The sequence below is a fragment of the Canis lupus genome, chromosome X, assembly GCF_003254725.2.
Source record: "Canis lupus dingo isolate Sandy chromosome X, ASM325472v2, whole genome shotgun sequence".
NCBI classification, from domain to species: Eukaryota; Metazoa; Chordata; class Mammalia; order Carnivora; family Canidae; genus Canis; species Canis lupus.
Genome location: NC_064281.1, coordinates 19,301,630 through 19,323,895, shown reverse-complemented (window position 1 = coordinate 19,323,895; position 22,266 = coordinate 19,301,630). Strand labels below are relative to the sequence as shown.

At 40.2% G+C, this 22,266-nt stretch overlaps 1 non-coding gene and 1 pseudogene across 1 annotated transcript; one reads left to right on the top strand and one right to left on the bottom strand.

Moving 5' to 3' along the window:
- Positions 1 to 7,428: 7,428 nt before the first annotated feature.
- The window catches only part of LOC112655258 (centromere protein N-like), a 57,282-nt pseudogene continuing 42,444 nt past the window's right edge, over positions 7,429 to 22,266 (top strand).
- Positions 13,821 to 13,922, bottom strand: LOC112655962 (U6 spliceosomal RNA). The gene has a single exon (XR_003133994.1). It is a non-coding gene; the product is annotated as a U6 spliceosomal RNA (small nuclear RNA).

Sequence of the window (22,266 nt, the reverse complement as noted above, 5' to 3'; positions counted from 1 at the left end):
GGGGGGTGGACAGAGGGAAAGGGAGAAACAGACTCCCCACTGAGCAGGGAGACTGATGGACAAGGACAGCTCAGCTCCCCACCGTGCTTGCTCCATCCCAGGACCCTAGGATCATGACCTTAGCTGAAGGCAGGCTAAGGTGACTGACTGAGCCATCAAGGTGCCCTCTCTTGCTCATTTTATAATTGAGTTGTTTTTCTTCCTGCTGTTGATTTCTAAGTGTTCTTTTATATATTCTGGATAATAAACCCTTACATGATTTGCAAATATTTTCTCCCATTCTGTGGGTGGTTTTTTCACTTTCTTTTAAAGAAAGTTTTTATTTAATTAAGCTCTACATCCAACATGGGGCTTGAACTCATGACCTCCGGATCAAGAGTCACATATTCCTCTAAGTCAGCCAGGTGCCCCATCTTTGCTTTCTTGATAATGAATTTTGATGCAAAAGGTTTTACTTTTGATGAAGTTCCAATCATCTATATTCTATATTTTTGTTTGCTTGTGCTTTTTTATTTAGGTAGTATTTGACTCTTTTTAAAAATTATTTTGTATGTGTGTGAAGTAGGAATTAGAAATGCTTTCTGAGCATCTGCTATGTGCCATACACTGTCATTGGAGGCAGCAGTAATAAGACAGATGTGTTCCTTCTGTCATCAAGCTAAAATTCCAATGGCACTCACAGACATGAGTCAGAGGTCATATGAGTGCCTAAATGCATATTCGACTACACCCTATTTCTGATCAATAATCGGGGCCCAGAGAATATGAGGATTGTGGGAGAAAGGCACAACCTCACATGGTTGGCAGGGTTGCAGTATAGGCTGGAGTTTGGTGATGTTGGAGGAAATCCCTGTCTGACACTGTCAGACTTTGTGGGTTCCTTGAGGGACCTTAGGATGCAAGCCCTGCCCCAGTGAGTGTCTTTCCTCTGAAGAGCCATTTAGACTCCTTGTCAGTCCCTAGGTCTTTTGTGACCCACCCTTGTGTTGGGCTCCTTCTACTTCCCTCGGTAGTCCACTTGGCTGCTTTTCCTTTTTTTTTTTAAGATTTTATTTATCTGACAGAGTGTGTGATCACACACAAGCCATGGGGGTAGGGTCCGAGGCAGAAGGAGAAGCAGACTCCTCACTGAGTAGGGAGCCCAACATGGTGCTCCATTCCGGGACTCAGGGATCATGACCTGAACCAAAGGCAGACGTTTAACTGGCTGATCTACCCAGGCACCCCTGCTTTTCCTTTTATAACAATCAGGCCACTGTGTTTTGTGAGGCCCACATTTGTTCCCCAGAGACATAGGTTTTTCTGTATTTTCTGTCAGTTCGGTTTACATCTAAAGCTGTCATTTTATTGTCCCATCTTGTAAGGACAGTTACAGCCATACATAACCTCTAGGGTTTACTCAGGTGAGTTAGATAGTAGTTCCTGTGATCTTCAACCTATGAGAGACACAAGCTTCCTGAAACTCTTTGTCATTTGCTTGAGGTAGCAACATTTGTCTCTCTCTCTCATTCTAGGAGAAGTCATCCATCAAGTCATGAGGACACTCAAGGAGCCTGTGGAGAAGCCCATAGGGGAAGAAACTGAGGCCTCTCATGAACTACCAGCACCACCTTGTCAGCCTTGTGACTGTACCTCCTTGGAACCAAATCTTGTAGTTCCAATAGATTCTGATGACTTCAGGCCTAGTGACCTCTCAATTGTAGCCTCATGCCTTGGGCAGGAACCACCCAGCTCAGCAGTTCCTGAATTTGTGATCCGCACAAACAGTGAGTCCAATAAATGTTCATTACTGTTTAATTTAGCAGTTTTTGAAATATAGTTCACATATAGACAGTATAGTATATTCATTGTTATACAACTGTTTCTGCTGTCTTATTCCAGAACATTTCTGTTACCTCAAAATGATACCCCATATCTTTCAGCTATCACTCAGTTCCCTTTACTCTGTGTCACCTGACAACCATTAATCTACTATCTGACTCTAAGGATTTGTCTGTCGTAGGCATTTGCTATAAATGGAATCATATATACAATATGTAGTCCTTTGTGAGCGACTTTTTTTCACATATATATCAATGTTTTTACGGTTCATCCATGTTGCAGCATGAGTCCATAGTTCACCTTCAGGTACATACTTGGTGGTGTACATTCTGTGGGTTTGGACAAATGAATAATGACATATATACATCATTATAATATCCTACAGAGTATTTTTAACAGTATTTTTGCTGCTCTAAAATCCTCTGTGCTCTGCCTTTGCTCTTTTTATGGGTGAGTAACATGCAATTGTAAATCTCATTTTGTTTATCCATTCTTCAGCTGATGGACATCTGGGTTCTTTCCACTTTTTGGCTATTTTGAATAATGCTACCATGAACATTTGAGGATCATTTTTTGTGTGAACATATTTTTCAGTTATCGTGGGTATACCTATACTGGAATTGCTGGACCGACCATATGGTAACTCTGTTTGACTTATTAAGGCTGCTTTCAAGTGTTTTCCACAGTAGTGACACCATCACATATTAGTAATGTTCAAGGATTCTGATTTCTCCAAATCATTGCAAACACTTGTTATTGTCCATGTGTTTGATTTTCACCATCCTACTGTGTGTGAAGTGGTATCTCATTGCGGTTTTGATTTGCATTTGCCTAATGACTAATGAGGTCAAGCATCTTTTCATGTGCATTTTGGCCATTTGTATATTGTCTTTGAAGAAGTGTCCATTCATATGTTTGCCATTGTTTAACTGGATTGTCTTTTGTTTATAGAATATTAACAATTTTTTGTTTATTCTGGGCACTACAACCCTATCAGATATAATTTGCAAGTGTATTTTCTCATTTTGTGAATCATCTTCTCACTTTCTGATACTATGCTTTGACACAAAATTTTAAAAATTTTGATAATTTCCTATTCAATTACTTTTCCTTTGGTTGCTAGTGCTATCGGCATCACACTAAAGAAACTGATATGTAACACAAGGTTAAAATATGGCAGAGGAGGAGAGAAAAGTGGGGGCACTGGAGGGTACTTGGAAATCATGCTGAGGTAAAGTGATGGAAGGCAGTAGCCCTTTATTCCATCCTTGTTGGAGTTTTCAGGATGCATGGAGACCCCTCACATAAGTGAATGCCTTCATCTATCTCTGTACCAGAATTCTCCTGATTGTTCGTAGAGAAAATTTCCATATAGGAACATCCCCATTGTGATGTTGTCTATGCACCTTCAAGTCTCAGTGTTTAAGCCTTTTGGGTTCTCTCAGGGAGCCTGCTTTGTAAATTTAAAGGCCCCTTAAAAAGTCTCAGCATTTGTTGGTTGTTGACTTCACTGCAGCTTTATAGGTCTAGTCAATCTGACCGGTCAGTGTAGGTAGTGATTTTTTTGGTAAACACCAGTTTCTCGCCTTTATGTTCCTTCTGCAATTTGTATAGCACCATATCACTCCTCTGGGCTCTGTGGGCTCCTCACCAGCCCAGGAAGCCCAAACTTGGGTTTGGGCATATGGCAGTGAAGGTGCCTTGAAGTGACCTGTCTTCATATGGGTCCCTTACCCAAGCTCTTAAGCTTTCAGAAGTTTTTGACAGATTTATCCCTCAGGGTTTTTAACTCCTTTACTTGAAGGCTAGGGCCATAACATTCTGTTGGATAAATCCAGGTGATATCCCGTGGGCTAAAATGGGACTCTCTCATTTGAGCATCATAGCTGTGAAGTGGGACCTTATTTCCTGTTTCACAGATGAGGTGACCTTTTCTAAAGTTATCTATTCACATTTGTACAGCCCTTTCCAACAATGTTTCTTTTTGAAGATACTTTTGTTTTTTATATTGTAGTCCTATAGTTGTTGGAGGGAAAGCAGAAATTTTTCCAAAATAAGGGGGTTTCTTCTGGAATAGATCTTCATCAGCAGTCTGTTAAGTATCCTTGGACAAGCATAAAAAGAAAAATAACTTTTTCTCTTTCTACTTATGTATAAAAACTTCTTTGGGGATCTGTTCTTATCTAGTCTGGGAGGAAATTTCCAGAAGGTCCCATAGCCAACTGTTAACTCTTAAATAGCGAAGCATTCTGTAGTCACTTCCAAAAAGCTAGAAGTGTAGTATAACAATTGAAACACTATGCTTCTGAATACTGTGAATTTCTGTCTAAACAAACTGGTGCCTTCATAGGTTTTGTCATCTTGTCAGTGATGTGTGTATATGTGGTCATGGGATGGATATAGGACTTCTTTTTGCCTTTCCTCTCTTCATCTCCTCCCTCCGCTCCTTGATCACCACTCTAGATTTGATCTCTAGAGATCAGGGAGAGAGGTGTGTGGAGAAGAGCATACCCTGGTGTGGTCCGGAAGGTTGTAATATGGTTTTGGGGCTGTGAACAGTGAAATTCTGGGCTGACACTTTCATGGGCACGTTTTGAGCTTCTTAAAGGGACCTCAGAGTGCTGGCTCCTGTCTCATCAGGTGCCTTTTCTCTAATTGGCCGCCAGACTCCACCTTAGCCCCTAGTCTCTTTGACCCACATTTCTTTTGGGGTCATTACTTCTTGGGGTGCTTCTTGGGTTCTTTCCTTTTAGGACAGCCTGGTATACTCACTTGTATAGGGTTTTCATATGAACCATGGAAATCACAGTCCTTCTATGCATGTGGTTGTAGTGTATTTCTCCTGCAGCCCAGTCTTCTTTTATTGTGTCTTCTAGCCAGACATTTGTAGACCTCAACTCCTGACTTCCTTGAATAATTCAGACATTAGCTGTGGTGTCCAGCTAACTAAAGAAGACACAAGTGGAGCTTTCTCAAGCTTGTTTATATCTGATCAAGGTAGGAGGGAGTAATCCTTGTCCTGTCCTCATGAAGGTGGAGAAAATGCCCACCATTGTTGCTTTCTCAGGGTGCACACACTGTCTTTGGAAAACACAGACCTTTCCTCCACAGGGCAGCTCCTCCCATGTCTTCTCTTCCTGAGAGAAGGCACTAGAGACTAGTGCCTGCCTGTATCCCTTTATCTGAAGGGGCCATGGGTGCAGCTTCTCTCTGGATATTGAACTCCCCTAAACACCCCGGCTTTTGTAGGGCTCTCTTGTGTTGGACTTTTCTGTGTTTCCAGGTGCCCCTCTTGGGTGCTTTATTTTTTTTAAGATTGTATTTATTTATTTGAGAGAGAGAGAGCATGAGTGGGGGGAGGAGCAGGGGCAGAGGGAGAAGCAGACTCCCCGCTGAGCAGGGAGCCCAACGCCAGGCTTGGTTTTGATCCCAGGACCCTGGAATCATGACCTGAGCTGAAGGCAAATGCTTAATTATCTAAGCCACCCAGGCGTCCCTTGGGTGCTTTACTTTTAAGACAATCTTAGTCTACGCCCTTGTTCAGAGTCTGTATGTAGACCATAGAAACCACAGCTGTTCTTACAGCAGGTGTTAGAAGGGCTGTTGGCTCTGAGCCATTCCTCTCTCGTATCTTCAGAGCCAGCTGGTTCCTACCTCCTTTCAGGAGGTTTTCAGCTTCCTTTCTGTGAGTACACACTAGTCCCACTCTCGCCCTAACTCCAGGGGACACACATCAAGCTTTCGGAAATTGTTTGCTATTAGTTTGAGGCAAGAGGGGAATAATCTTTGCTCCCTAATCATGAAAGTTGACAAAATGCCCTCTGCTGGTGGTTTTTCAGGTCTACATGTGAACTTTGGAAAATACAGTTCTTTCTTCTGCAGCTGGGGGATGTGCAGTTCTCTCCCATGTCAGCCAGCCTCCTTCTGTCTTTTTTTTTTTTTAAGATTTTATTTATTTATTTTGTGAGAGAGAGAGAGAGAGAGAGAGAGAGAGAGAGAGAATGCATGCGCACCTGCGAGCACATGCACAAGCTGGGGGGAGGGGCAGAGAGGGAGGGAGAAGCAGATTGCCCAACTCGGGGCTCGATCCCAGGACCCTGACATCATGACCTGAGCTGAAGGCAGGTGCTTACTGACTCAGCCACCTAGGTGCCTGGCCTCCTTCTGTCTTTCTAGCTCCTGCTACTCTTTCTACATGAATCTAGAGAACATTAGTGAAGCTTTCTGAAAGGTTGCCCTGAGTCAACTATTCCAACCCTCATCCTCTCAGAGTCTGTTGAGATATGGGGATTTTTGCACTGCTCTCATGTGAGCATAGAGCTGCAGGATAGAAAAGCACTCAGCTGGAGCCTAGAGGTAGTTCTCCACAAGGGGGGTATCATACAACTTGCTCTGAGCTCTTGAGCTACCCTTTTGTTACCCTGTCATTGTTTTGGTGTGTGGGACAAGGATCATGGGAAGCTAGCACTTTTGCTTCATTCTTCATTTAACTCTTTTTGTAAGTATTGAAGTGTCAAAATATTAAGATTCTTTTGTGTGTTTTTAGTGGAATAATAATTTGGGCTCTGGCCTTGGCCTTGCATGTCTTTGTGCATGAGATGACAGATTTGGTCTGGAATGTGTGGCCCAAAAAGTTATGATGCCCTTTTATTAGACAAGAGGGCACTCTGGCCAGGTTTGTGCCTCAGATAGATTCCTCAGGATCTCGTAGTGCATCCTGTAATCTAGGTGAGTGAGAGGGTCAGCAGGCTCCCCTACTAGGAGATTGTGAATTATGTGTTAAAATGGATGAGGTACCAGGGATCCATGGTACCTGGATTGACCCTGATTGGATCAGTGAATGAGATGAGACTCTCCTGATCTGTCTGGTAGCATAGCAAGATTAGATCGGGAGCGATCAGGGCTGCCCTGGATCAGTAGAGCAGTGTGAGCCAGGTTATGAGAGGCGTGGCTCCCTAGGGTCTGGTCGCATGTTCTTAAATGCATGGTGGGTGAGGGGGAGCATAAGTGTCCTCCCACAGTCCAACCTCTTCTACGGTGTGTGGACCAGTTCAGGAGTAAGATAGGTTTTCTGGGATCCCATTGTGTATGTTATCTGTTGAAACATTTTGGAGGGTTAGGCAAGTACAGGTAGAATGAAAATCACCTATCCAACTGATGCCTAACTATTTTAAAAAATACATTTTTGTGGGCCAGAGAATGGCTGAAAGTATGTGTAAACCAATGCTTACTAGTACCAGTCTCTCCCACTCTATGGCCCCCTCCCCTTTGTATCCTGGGCTTCCAACTGAGGAGAGTAGATGGTCTCCAGAAAGCTCCTATTGTGGTGTTTGCATAAAAATACCTGTTTCTGCAGAAAGTGTCTGAAGTCTGCCGAGATAACTTGTAGTAAAAAGAGGAAAAGTTAAAAGTGATTTTGTCATTGAGAGGCCTGCGGGCCCAATTTACCATCTACTCTGTGTACTAATATGTAACAGGTATTGTAATGTGTTCTGTTTTGAATTGTGAATGTTCACATGGTATCCGAGAAAAAAAATCACCCGATGTCCAACACTTTCATGGTATTATGATGTATTGTAGACTGGCAAGTTGAAGATGTTATCCTCTATGGCCTTGGATGCCCACCAGCAAGGAGACTTATGGTCTCCAAAGTTCACAGCTTACCTGCCAGTTACCATACTTGAAACAGGTAAGTGGTTTTACAGTGTCTCCTGTGTAGCTGTCTTTCCCAAACTAAAGTGTTCTGTGTTCCTAAGAGAACAATTGTTGCTGCTCCAATAGGTCTACAGAAGTTAATAAGTTTGTCTTACTATAAAAGAGGGAAAGTTACAGGCTGTGTCCCACCTGTTTTTGGCAGATTGACTCCATGGGATTTTGAACTCCTTTTCCCTGGAGGCTGGTAAGGTCACAGTGCCCTTTTGGAAAAATACAGGCATGATCCTGCAGGTTGGCTAGTCAAGTATAGAACAGGACCTAGGGGCAGTAGCAGATCTCATTGATGAAGTATTTGGTGACAGGGGGCAGTAGTTTATGCAGAATGTACTGAGGTCCATAAGTATGGTGAGTGGAAAAAATGATTTGACACTTGTGTTTGAAAAAATGCCAAATGGGAGGGTGTGCACCTAGCTCCTTGGCCCTGCCAGCTGTGCTGGAGGACAAGGAATGAAGATCACCTGGTTATTTATGACCGACCCCATGTTTCAAGCCTGTCTGGCCACATCTGTATTGCTAATGACAGGAAGAGGATCAAGAGACTTAGACCTCCTTCTGAAATCTGTGCTCTTCAGACTGTTTTTCTAGCACATCATTCAACACCACCGTTCTACACAGCCCTTTCTCTTTTCAGTCAGTTTGACCTCTAAATGTAGCATTTCTCCCAGATGTTTGATTATGAGATTGGGGCAGATGGGAGGAGGCCTGGATTCAGGACGGTGAAGATAATGCCTATCACACTGATAACTCCCTCCAAAATTTCTTTCCTCCTTTCTTCCACTTCCACTTAGTGGGTTAATGCTAGAAGACCTAGTTTTGGTCAGATTTTATCTAGTTAACATAGTACTTCACCTTATAATAAAGAGTCCTAGGGACGCCTGGGTGGCTCAGTGGTTGAGCGGCTGCCTTTGGCTCAGGTCGTGATCCTGGGTCCTGGGATCGAGTCCCACATTGGGGTCCCCTCGAGGAGCCTGCTTCTCCCTCTGCCTATGTTTCTGCCTCTCTCTCTATGTCTCTCATGAATAAATAAATAAAATCTTTAAAAATAATAAAGAGTTCTAGGCATTTATTTGAGTTTGGGAGCCTCAGCCAATGCTTATTATCAGAGGATGAGTCACTTTCAATGTCTGGTTTAAGACAGACTTTCAGAGATGTGTCTGACCCATGGCCCTTTCCTTCATTGTACCCTTAATTATAGGTACTGTGGGTACATTTCCTTGCCTAATTTACATATTTTGGAAGGCAATTTGCACACAGACCCTGCAGCGTACTGACTTTCTTCTGCTCTCTCTGGACTGGAGGTCTTCTGGTGGTTGTCAGAGAGAATTTTTATATTGGCTTATCTCCTTCCATTAATGTTCAAGTAAGATATTTGGGCTAGTGGATATTCTCTGGGAGCCTCTTTTATGTTTTTTAAAGCCCCCTGAAAAAATTGGTATTTGTTGGCTTTTGAATTCACCGTAGCTGTGGTTCTAGTCAATCCATGTGTGGTCCTGGAATTTTGCAAAAACCATTTCCTCTATTTGTACCTACTGCCTTCTGGGTCATGACATGGTAGGTTTCTAGTTGTCAGGTAGGAAGTGTGATCCCAAATTTGCAATGAAATGGTGGTGGCATCTCAGACAGTTCTATCTCTGTATTAGGCCCTGGTGTCAGGTTCTGCATGGAGTGGGTATTCAAGGTGTCAGCTACTTCTGAGAAATTTACTTGGTAAAATTTTTGACTTCTTAATTCCAGAGGCTTCTAAGGCTGGAGTGTATTCTTGGAAAAATATAGTTGATCCTTCAGGCTAAAATGGGACAAGTTGATAGTGAAAAGGATGGGAGGAGAACCTGGATGTGTTCCATGGTCATTTGAGGGCAGATCTAATTTAGGAAACCACATGTATGGAAGATGAGTATGTGGAAATAGATTCCATTAGGATTTTCCCAGCCCAGCCACTGCTATAAAAGTGTCCTTGAATGATTGGAATCCAGTTGTCCGTGTGAGAACCACTGCATTTTTTTTTTTTGTAGATATTACTCAGCATAGTGAATGAGAACCTGAGAGACATGGGGAAAAATAGACAATGAGCAAAAAGGGGAAGGACAGGAGAACAGGGATTTATACTAGGAGAAATCCAGGAAGATAAAGTGGGTGTAATATGGGTGTAACCCAGTGTCTCTTCATCCTGTTTTTCTCTGAAATATCAGGTTGTATGCATACCCTGCCACATACGTGAATGCATTCAGCTCTTCTCTAGGTTAGAAACCCTCTTTTTATTTTTGGAGGATCATCTCTAATGTGAAATTCTCCTCCCCATGTCAAGCAGGAAAATTTGTTGTAGTACTGGATTTTCTTAGGGGGCCTTTTTATTTTTCATATTTTCAATGTCTAATTAAAAATACTAGAACAGTAGGTTTGTTCATAGCTGAGAACTCCCCATATATCATAATCTCCTGCCTTGGGCTTTCGAATAGTCCAGAATGGAGTCCTTGTCCACAGTCCTTTTATGTTGGCCTGGCTGTCCAATTGATTCAGAGTGTATTCTGATGGCAATTTGTTTGCTGTGTCTGCAGTTCTGTTATTGTTGAGGTTGCCTTCATGAGCACAAAGAGAAAATAACTTTCTTCTCTTTACATATGAAAATTAGCTTGAGGATCTGTTCTTCCTTTGTATGGGAAGAGATCTTAGGAAGTTCCAGCAGTTACTTGCTTACTTTTAAATAACCTGATGGTCATTTCCAAGCATTTGGAAACCCAATCTAGAATAGTAATCATAACCCCCAACTCCTGAATATTGAAAAATTTCTTCCTACTCCCATTTGACACCTACTGTTTGTTGGCTCTGTGTCAGTGGGAGAGAGATTTAATCTCTCTGACATTGGCTTTAGTTTCCTCTAGTGTGGGTGGGAGATATTTCATGACCCTCACTATGTGTGAAACTGAAACAGGATGGTAAATATAAAGCCTTAATACAACTCCTGATACTAAATATCACAGGCCCCTTGCAGCTTTGGGGTTCTGACTCAAGTTAGAGAACCAGTGCATACTTTGTAAGTATGACTAGACAGAATGAGCGAAAATAGGAGAGGAGTAGTGAAAAATAGAGAAAGGGGAGTTTAGCGGTGAAGCAGAGAAAAAAGAGACAGAATTTTCAGAAAGTCATGGTCAGATAAAGTGAGGAAGAGCCAGTATACTTTTTCTTATCTTACTGGAGTTGTCAGGGAGAATGCAGAGCTTCCACATGTGTGACTGCCTTCATTTCTCCCTAGGCCTGAGTCCTCCTGGTTGTTCTTAGAGACAATTTATTATTTTTTTTTCTTAGAGACAATTTATATATTGGGTTATCTCTAGTGTGATAGTGTCTCTACACTTTCAAGCCTGGGTGTTTAGCCTTGTGATTTTTCTGAGGGAGCCTGTTTCATATATTTAGAGCCCTCTTAAAAAGACTTGGTATTTGTTGGTTGTTAATTTCACCATAGCTTCAGCTTCCTAGTCAAGCCAGGCCCACCATTGTGAGGAAGCCTTTATTCTGTCATACACCAGTTTCCACATTTGTAGCCTGTTTTCCTAATGTAAAGAGACATGTTGGGGTCCAAGTAGTTTTTCTGCCATTTCAGAAAACCCTGAGAAAGTACTAGAAAAATGTATTAGTGGAGAGCTGACAAGTCACAATGTGTCATTATCTTCCACATTGTGATATCAGATATTACAGCGTGGATGGCTTTATGGCTCTCCTACAGTCCTCAGTATGACTTCTGGAATGTCATGTAATTTTAGAGCATTATCAAATTAGAATTTGATCAGTTTTTCTTCATTCTGGTTTCTATTGATCTGATATAAATGGGATACAAAAGAAATCAACTTTATTCTTTTTCTTTTCCCTATGGGGACTATGTTGGGGACCTCCTCTTCCCAGGTCTGGGAGGAAAACCCAGATATTCCCATAGCTTTTCTGGTTACTCTTATATAGCTAAATTTCTCTTTTTTATTTTAATTTTTTAAATTTATTTTTTAGAGAGAGAGAAAGTGTGCTTGTGATGGCTGGGACGGGGGGAGGGTGTTGGGAGGGACAGAAGCAGAGGGAAAGAGAATCTTAAGCAGGCTCTATGCCAAGTGAGGAGTCTGATTCAGGGTTCGATCTCACAACTCTGAGATCATGATCTGAGCTGAAATCAAGAGTCAGTTGTTTAACTGACCAAGCCACCCAGGCACACCTGTTTTATTTTATTTTTTATTAAAATTTTTAAAAAAGATTTTATTTATTTATTAGAGACGGAGAGAGAGAGAGAGAGAGAGAGAGAGAGAGAGAGGGAGAAGCAGGCTCCATGCAGGGAGCTTGACGTGGGACTCGATTCCAGGTCTCTAGGATCACACCCTGGGCTGAAGGCAGCTCTAATCCGCTGAGCCACCAGGGCTGCCCTTTTATTAAAATTTTTTAAAGTTTTTATTTTAATTTCAGTTAGTTAACATATAGTGTCAAATTAGTTTTGGGCATACAATATAGTAATTCAACACTTCCATACAACACTGTGCTCATCACAGCATGTGCACTCCATAATCCCCATCACCTATTTAGCACACCCACCATCCACCCACCTTTCCTCTGATAATCATCAGTTTATTCTCTATAATTGAGTCTGTTTCTTGATTTTGCTTCTTTCTCTCTCTTATTTTTGTCCCTCTGCTTGTTTGTTTATTGTTTCTTAAATTCCATGTATGAGTGAAATCATACAGTATTTGTCTTCTCTGACTGGCTTATTTTGCCTAGCGTAATATTCTCCAGCTCCATCCTTGTCATTGGAAATGGCAAGGTTTCATTCCTTTTTATGTCTGAGTAATATTCCATTGTATCTGTATAACACATCTTCTTTATTCATTTATCAGTCAGTGGACACTTGGGCTGTTCCCATAATTTGACTATTATAGGTAATGCTGCTATAAACATTGGGGTGCATGTATCCCTTTGAATCAGTATTTTTGTATCATTTGGGTACAAAATACCTAATAGTACAATTGCTGGACTGTAGGGTAGTTCTATTTTTAACTTATTGAGAATTCTCCATACTGTTTTCCAGAGTGGCTGAACTGGTTTGTTTTGTACCCACCACAGTGTAAGAGGGTTCCCCTTTCTCCACATCCTCACCAGCACCTGTTTTTTGCTGTAATGTTGTTTTAGCCACTCTTGACAGGTGTGAGATGATATCTCATTGTAGTTTTGATTTGCATTTCCCTCATGACGAGTGATGTTGAACATCTTTTCATGTGTCTGTTGGCCATCTAGATGTCTTCTTTGGGGGAACGTCTGTTTATGTCTTCTGTCCATTTTTAAATTGGATGATTTATTTTTGGGGGCTTTAAGCTTTAGAAGTTTTTTAAAATATATTTTGAATACTTATCAGATACAATTTGTAATTATCTTTTCCCATTCCATAGGTTGCCTTTTAGTTTTGTTGATTGTTTCCTTTCCTGTGTAGGAAACTATTTCCTAGTTTCATTCTTTTGTGTGTGGCTGTTCAGTTTTCCCAGCACCATTTGTTGAAAAGTCATTCTTTTTCCCATTAGATATTTTTTCCTGCTTTGTCTAGGATTAATTGATTATATAATTATGGGTTCATTTCTGGGTTTTCTATTCTGTTCCATTGATTTATGTGTCTTGTTGTGCTAGTATCATACTATTTTGATTGCTACAGCTTTGTAATATACTTTTAAGTCCAGATTTGTGATTCCTCCAGCTTTCCTTTTCATTTTCAAGATTGCTTTGGCTATTTGGAGTCTATTGTGGTTCTGTACAAATTTTAGGTTTGTTTGTTCTAGCTCTGCGAACAATATTATTGGTATTTTGACAGGGATTGCATTAAATGTGCAGATTGCTATGGATAGTATAGACATGTTAACAATATTTGTTCTTCCTGTCCATGAGCATGGAATGTCTTTCCATTTCTTTGTGTCCTCTTCGATTTATTTCATCAGTGTTTTATAGTTTTCAGAGTATAGGTCTTTCACCTCTTTGGTTAAGTTCATTTCTTGGTATCCTATTGTTTTTGATGCAATTGTAAATGGGATTGTTTTCTTAATTTCTCTTTTTTGCTGCTTTACTATTGGCATATAGAAATGAAACAGATTTCTGTACAGTTAGTTTGTATCCTGTGACTTTACTAAATTTATCGGGTTTTTTTCAGAAGTCAAAGATTTCTATTGTTCTACAGACACTTTTGAAAAGAGATTTAATTGAGAAAATATACAAAACATTTAAAAGTTTATCTCCAGAGAGCACCTAAATCTTTCTAGAGGTGTCAAAGCCTCAAAAATATGGGCTGCTTCATGAATTTGCATGTCACCTTGTGCAGGGACCATGCTAATGTTCTCTGTATTGTTCCAGTTTTAGTATATGTGCTGCTGAAGCACTCGATTGTCAGTTCTAACAGTTTTTTGGTGGAGTCTTTTGGGTTTTCTGTAGAGAGTATCATGTCATATGCAGATAGTGAAAGTTTGACTTCTTCCTTGCTGATTTGGATGCCTTTTATTTCCTTTTGTTGCCTGACTGCTGAGGCTAGGACTTCCAGTACTATATTGAACAGAAGTGGTGAGAGTGGACATACCTGTCTTGTTCCTGACCATAGAGGAAAAGCTCTTAGTTTTTCTCCATTTAGGATGATATTAACTGGATTTTTCATATGGCTTTAATTATGTTGAGTTATGTTCTCTTTAAACCTACTTTGTTGAGGCTTTTTATAATAAAGATTTTATTTATTTATTCATGATAGACAGAGAGACAGAGAGAGGCAGAGACACAGGCAGAGGGAGAAGCAGGCTCCCTGCCGGGAGCCCGACGTGGGACTTGATCCCGGGACTCCAGGATCGCGCCCTGGGCCAAAGGCAGGCGCCAAACCGCTGAGCCACCCAGGGATCCCCAGCTTTCTTTTTTTTTTAAATCAAGAATGGATATCATACTTTGTCAAATGCATTTTCTGCATCTGTTGAAATGATCATATGGTTCTTCTTTTTTTTTTTTTTGATCATATGGTTCTTATCCTTTCTTTCATTAATGATTGATTTGCAAATACTGAACCACACTTTCAACCCAGGAATAGATCCCACTTGATGGTGGTGAATGATTTTTTTAAATGTATTGTTGGAGTTGGTTTGCTAGTATTTTGTTGAGGATTCTTGCATATGTGTTTCCCAGAGATATTGGCTTATAGTTTTCTTTTTTGTGGTGATTTATCTGGTTTTGGTATTAGGGTAATGCTGGTCTCATAGAATGAATTTGGAAGTTTTCCTTCTTTTTCTATTTTTGACTAGTTTGAGAAGAATAGGTATTAGCTCTTCTTTAAATGTTTGGTAGAATTTACCTGTGAAGCCATATGGTCCTGGACTTTTGTATGTTGGGAGTTTTTTGATTGCTGATTCAATCTCTTTTCTGGTTATCAATCTGTTCAAATTTTTAATTTTTCCTGTTTCAGTTTTAGTAATATATATGTTTCTAGGAATTTATCCATTTTTTAAGGTTGTCCAATTTTTTGGCATTTAGTTTTTCATAATACTCTCTTATGATTGTATTTCTGTGGTATTGGTTGTTATTTCTCCTTTCTCACATATGATTTTATTTATTTGGGTCTTTTCTCTTTTTGATAAGTCTGGCTAGGGGTTTATCAATTTTATTAATTTTTTCAACAAATAAGATTCTGGTTTTATTGATCTATTATTTTTAAAATTTCTATATCATTTATTTCTGCTCTAATCTTTATTATTTCTTTCCTTCTGCTGGCTTTAGGTTTCATTTGTTCTTTTTTTAGCTCCTTTAGGTGCAAGTTTAGGTTGTTTGAGATTTTTCTTTCTTCTTGAGGTAGGCCTGTATTGTTGTATAGTTCCTTCTTTGACCTGCTTTTGCTGAATCCCAAAGATTTTGATCCATTTTGTTTTCATTTTCATTTGATTCCATCTATTTTTTTAATTTCTTCTTTTATTTCTTGGTTGATCCATTTATTTTTTGGTAGCAAGTTACTTAACCTCCATGTGTTTATGATCTTTCCAGATTTTTTCTTGTGGTTGACTTCTACTTTCATAGTGTTGTGGACAGAAAAGGTACATGGTACAACTTCAGTCTTCTTGAATTTGTTGAGGCCTCTTTTCTGGTCTAATATGTGATCTGTTCCAGAAAATGTTCCATGTACACTTTTCATTGCTTTCATTTTAGTGTAGTCTGAGGCCACTCAATGATTGTAGAGTTGTCATGTGGATACAAGAAACACAGTCTTTTCTTCTGCATGTGATGGAAGTGCACTTCACTCCTGAACCAGCATTATTGCTATACCTTTCAGCAGGTGCAGCTTTAGTCTCAGGTTCTTGACTTGATTATGTGAGCCAAATATTAATTCTTCTGTTTTTCACAAACTACATAAGACATAAGACAAACTTTCTGAAGCTTTTTGTTACTTGCTTGAAGCAAATGAGAAATAATCTTTGTTCTTCAGTTTTTGTGGTGGAGATATTTACCACATTCCCTTTCTTAGGGTCTTTTTATCCACATGCAGAATATAAAACTTAATTCTATAGTAGGTGGAGGTGTAGGACACCCCCCAGTCAGATCCCAATACACAGCTTATCAATGCACACACATATTACTGTAACTGATACTGCTGAGTGTATTGTGGGAGAGTTAAGTATGTGTAATTCTTCTCTTGATTGTAAGGGATGTTCCCAGCAGTAAATGGAATAATAGAATAGTGGTAGTGGGATGAGTATACAACTGGGAGCCCACCAGGCATCCCCAGCCCAGCCATGAGGTATCAATACAGCAGTGTAGGATTCTGATTTGAGGTATGCATAACTGGAAGCCTCTACATTGCCCAAGGAAATAAAAGAGGTAGATGTGCTTAAATGCTTAAAGGGACTATAACAGGGATCCCTGGGTGGCGCAGCGGTTTAGCGCCTGCCCTTGGCCCAGGACGTGATCCTGGAGACCCAGGATCGAATCCCATGTCGGGCTCCCAGTGCATGGAGCCTGCTTCTCCCTCTGCCTATGTCTCTGCCTCTCTCTCTCTCTCTATCATAAATTAAAAAAAAAAGGGACTATAACATTCATGGTAGTCCTAGGCAGCCAGTGAAGAAAACAAAGGGTACTTGGGGCCTTATTATAGATTACAATAAGCAGACCTCCTTGCCCTGGTAGTTGTAGATATCATAACATTTTAGGACTACATTGTACATACTGAAGGGTCTTGTGTGCAGTGGTGGGACATGCTAATTGTTTTTTCAGACTCCTTCAAACCCATGTGAGTAAAGTCTATTTGCCTTGATGGGTCACATTACTTTATACATTAATGTGGAATTAAGATCCATTATTTTGGGACACCTGGGTGGCTCAGTGATTGAGCTTCTGCCTTTGGCTCCAGGGTCCTGGGATCAAGTCCCACATCAGGCTCCCCACAGGGAGCCTGCTTCATTCTCTGCCTATGTCTCTGCCTCTCTCTGTGTGTCTCTCATGAATTAATAAATAAAATCTTTTAAAAAATCTATAATTTCTCACCAGTAGATAGGTCAAGACCTAGAAAAGACCAGTACCTCATCAGACATGTCTCAGTACCATTTCATGGATGATATTATTTTGATTGGAAGTGACAAGAGTAGTGGATGGTCTGTCTTAGATAGTGGGTCCAATTTCCTTGTAATTGGCACTAGAAGATTAACCCTTTACATATTAAGGAACAGCAGCCACCCAAGTAAGGGAATGACACCGTTTGGGATCTTGTTTTCCCTTCCTAGTACTCAACTATTCACATTCTTACATCTGTAAAACAATGGATTATAGTCTATTAATGCCACTAGGTACTTGAAAGTATTCCTGAGATTAAGTCATTAATATGACATCCGATATTGACAACTTAATGTCTTTGAGTATGTCAAGGTAATGTTGCCATTTGTGGTTTTTTTTTTTTTTGCTGTATTTATTTATATTGAAATAAAGTTGACACAAACTCAGAGTTTAATTAGTTTCAGGTGTACAACATGGTGATTCTGACACATCTGTACATTATGCTATGCTCCCTACAGTGTAGCTATGTGCTTTTGTTTTTGGTCTTGCCTGATACCACCACTGGGTGTACTTCATTTAAGAGACCAATGCTGGCTTGTTTGTGAGTAATGATGGACATTAAGAGAGCAACACATCAAGAGCAGGGGTTTTTATACCCTCACATCTCTATCAAGGGATTGGTTAAGATGAGAATCCCATGAAGTGGTTATGGCACATAAGCCTCCATATTTACACTGTAAGTGCTGTATCAAGGAAATAAATTAAGTGGACATTAATGGTATCTCGCAGCTACAGGAAAATGTACCTTGTCACTCTCCAGATATGGTTGTCTTAGATGCAAAGGTTGGAGCATCAACTCAGGCTTCTTGGTGTCTTTGGTACACCAAGTTTCTTGTGGATGCCTGGGCCTGGTTTGTGGATTTACCAACTAAATTAAAGTCCAATAGGGGATATGGGCCAGTGTAGCTGCATAACACCAAAGAAAATCATTTATAATTGTGCCTGGGATGGGAATTCTGCTCAATTAGTGCAGTTTAGGTATGATGCTTATCCTGGAGAATAAGCATCTGAATGAATCTTGCTGCATTTTTACTGACTTATGTGCAACTGATAATGTCCTAGCAGTGTGGGCTGGTGGCTGGCAGCTGAAAGGCTGGATGATCAATTTTTAGCCTTTGTTGGAATGAACATTATCAGCAGAATGCTAAAAATGCATACCATCTATTCATGTGTTATGAGACCATTGGTAGGGACCCTTTGAGGGAAATTTGGTGGAATCAACAAGCTCATCAAACATGTCATGCCCAGATTAGGACCAGTGCTAACTGGAGAGTCCATGCAACAAGGCATGGTAATTTATCTGTAATTTGGGACCTGGCTCAAAACAAGACCCAGAGTTTTCCATTGCTTGAGGCCATGGAATCTTGGAAATGTGCAGAGCACCAATTCCACAGTCAAGTAGAGAGACTCTCTGTGTCCCATAGCCAGAAATACTAGAGCTGGTATTCTGTTCTTTCAAGTGTACCATTGGTCATGGACTGTAGTAGATACCTTTTCTGACTATGTTATTGCCAAATCCATTTTTGGAGCAGTTTGGGGAATTTTTGCAATAGACTTGAACTTTACTTTGTGTTTACATTCATTGACTGCTTCCAATCAGACAGCATTGCCTGGTATATAGGAAGAAGTGCCCAGAATTTTGAGCTCCCTGGATGTTTTCTGGGCTATTCCTGCTTTGTAGAATAGCTAGGTAGCTGGTACTATTCACTGAAGAATGGCTTGGATTCTCATAGAAGAAACTAAAAAATAGAAAGGGGTGATTGCTGCTTAGTTCCCAGTAGAAAGCAAGTCAGTTTGGGTTCTAAATGTGGCAGTTCCCCAGAAGGGAGCCTCTTATTTAAATAGAGTGTTTATGTCTTTGAGAGTTGGGGGGAGGAGACCCAGAGTCATGATAGTTGAATATATGCTTACCACAACTCTCATCAGAAATCCTATATTCCTTCTAACCGAACATTGGCAGGGGCCATGGGATAATGTGTCAACAGAACAAGTTTTGGTCCTTTTTGCAACATAGCCTAGCACCTCCTTTTAGAATATGGTTGTATTAGGTATTTGTTGCTTTATCTTTTGAGTCTCTGCCATATCTCTTACAAGAGAAAAGTGGTTGGCTTTTAACATCCTGTTCAATATATACTTAAAGGGATGAGTCTATCTCACAGAAACTTCACTCACTACAGCCTTAAATGTAGGTCCTGCAGGTGCATTTCCTTTTGTATTCTGCTTATTTGAAGTAAAGCGGTAGTGTCTGGGTATTGCTATATTCTCAGAGTAACTATGAAAGGGGAGCTTTATCTGCTTAGGACATGAACTGATGCTTTCTTATGGTGTGAAACCTCCTCTTCCTCTTGTTTAAGAGCATATCAGTGTTTTAGGTTCTGCTTATTGTCCTGATGGCTTTGGGAGAGACAAATTTCTCTGCCTCAGTTGCTTCATCTTTATATAGGATATATTTCAATATTTTCTCTATGGATTGAAGTTTAAATAAATGATAAATGTAAGATCTTAATACAGCTTCTGAGACTTAGAATTTAGATCTTATTAACCATAGAAATCAAATGTTAGATTCAGTAAAAAATGTAAGAGTTCAAAGTAAAGGATGTGTGGTAAGCTCATCCAGCTGGGATTCATAAATGTTTCTTCCAGACCTAGGTGTTTTGGAACCATTTGAATTCTGAAAGTAGTCTCCAGTTGAACATGGACAAGTTTTGATGGTCTGTCATTTGTACATGTAGTCAAGTTTGGGTGAATGAGAGAAGGGAATGAGAATGAGAGAGTGAGTTAAGAATGAGAGAAGGGAAGATGCTAAACATGATTGCCATTTATGTTTGGGGGAAAGAGCTTGAGTGAGAGCTCCAGCTTATATGTATTTTCTCTTTAGCATTCCCCATTGACCAGGAACATGTGTTTTTCTATGACAGTCTCAAAAATTCAAGGCTGCGGGAGTTGGCATATGGCTTGTGGAACAGGCCTAATTCATATAGAGACAGCCACTCAGGGAATGTGATTCTTTGAACCCCTCAAATCCATCTATCTTCAAATATTTTTCTCCATTTCTTGTTCCATGATGGGAAATTCTGTCATTGACCCATTATTCTTTGGATTGCTTTTCACTTTTTAATGCTTTGTCCTGGTCACACTCATACAAATTGATCTCCCAACACTTGATCTTATATTAAATATGTCATTTCCAGAATACTTTCAAGTATTATATGTACCACACACTATTATTTGGTAGGAAAAACTAACCACAGGGATGTGTTTCTGCTTTAAGAGTGAAAATCTGGGGCGTGTGGGTGGCTCAGTGGTTGAGTGTCTGCCTTTGGCTCAGGGTGTGATCCCGGGGTCCTGGGATTGAGTCCCACATTGGGCTTCCTGCAGGGAGCCTGCTTCTCCTTCTGCCTGTGTTTCTGCCTCTGTGTCTCTTGTGAATAAATAAAAGCTTTTAAAAAAATAAATGCCTCTCAAAAAATAAAAAAAGAGCAAGTTTTAAGGGTGTTATCAGTAATTTATGGGACAATTGTGTAATTATAAAAATGTAAAGTGCTTTTTCTGAAAGAAAAATCCATACTGCTGTGAGGGCCCAAAGAAGGACACAGGATTTACTCTATAGTGGGGTCAGAGTGGATGAGCGAATCCTCAGGGAATACTTAATAAGAGTGTAATTTTGAGGCACTGATTATGTGGTTGTCACTAGGTGAAGAAATCTGCTGGGTCGGGCACCTGGGTGGCTCGGTCAGTTAAGTGTCTGCCTTGGGCTCGGGTCATGATCCTGGAGTCCCAGGATCGAGCTCCAGGTTGGGCTCCCCACTCAACGGGGAGTCTTCTTCTCCCCCTGCCCCTCACCTTGCTCATGTGTGTGCTCTCTCTCTCAGATAGATAGATAGATAGATAGATAGATAGATAGATAGATAGATAAAACCTTTAAAAAAATAGAAATCCACTGGGTATAGGGTAAAGTTAAGGATCAGTAATGAGCTGGTCCTGAAAACAACATCTTGGAAGATCTTGGAAGATCTTGATACTGGAAGAGGTAATGTGAAACCCAGGACCTGGAGAAACCCAGAAAATATGTAATATGAATTACTAATCTTATGTTACAGATCAGAAAATTCAGCTTAAGGAAGGGAACTATGCTAGAAAGTGTCTTATGAGTCCAGATCCTTTGTTTCTACTTGTTCTGTTTCTTTCAACCTTCATGGATATTAGTTAGTATTTCTGAAGTGCTTTGTCAGTGATTTTGTGGCAACTGGGAAACAATCTCCATCCCTCCTCATGAGTGGAGGAAATTCCCAGCATGCCAACAACTCCTCCTGAAACGTCTTTTCTCCTTTTGACTAAAGACTCTTCTAGACCTGGGTTGAGTGATGGTCTAATTTATTTGGATCCATTTCTTTGCAAGGTGGCCTGACACTTTATTATTCATTTGATTATTAAATTTTAAATTTGAGTAGAGTTGATATACAATGTTACATTTATTTATTTATTTTTATCTTGGCCTTTGGAGCCTCTGCCAGTGTCTTTCTTACCTGAGGAAGGTGTGTGTTCAACTTCTTATTCAGTACAGACTTTCAAAAATATGTCTGTCCATAGCACCTTCATTTACTGCAACCTTAATTTTTACAGTGTAGGTCCATGTCCATATGTTATTTACATATTTGAAGCACTCCCCCTGGTCTGAAATCAAATACTTGATTGTGTTTCTTGTGGTGGAGCTTGTGTACTGCTGAAAAGGTGCAGGCACTTATGGGGCTTCTACTTCTGTTTGGTGTGAACCCTTCTTCAAGGTGGAGTAGATTGGTATTTGGTTGGTGGGACCGACCTCATCCATACATAGACAATCCTTTGAGAATGTGATACTATGAGCCCCAGGAAAGGTCATCCGTCCCTGAGTGTCTTCCCCTATCTCCTGCCCATAGTCCAAAATTTTGTCATCACATTTATTTTTTATTGTTAAATGTTTTTATGTTTCTATGCTATGTCTTATTCAATAATCATAGAAATTAAAACCTTCAAAATGCATACTACATTAAATACTTAATTTCAGGAATACTTTTGAGTGCCCACTGTGTCTCAGGCACTGTTATTTGGGAGACTTCATTAACCAAAGGTACATATTTCTGCCTTTCACAAGCTAAAATTTTAGTTGTGCTATCA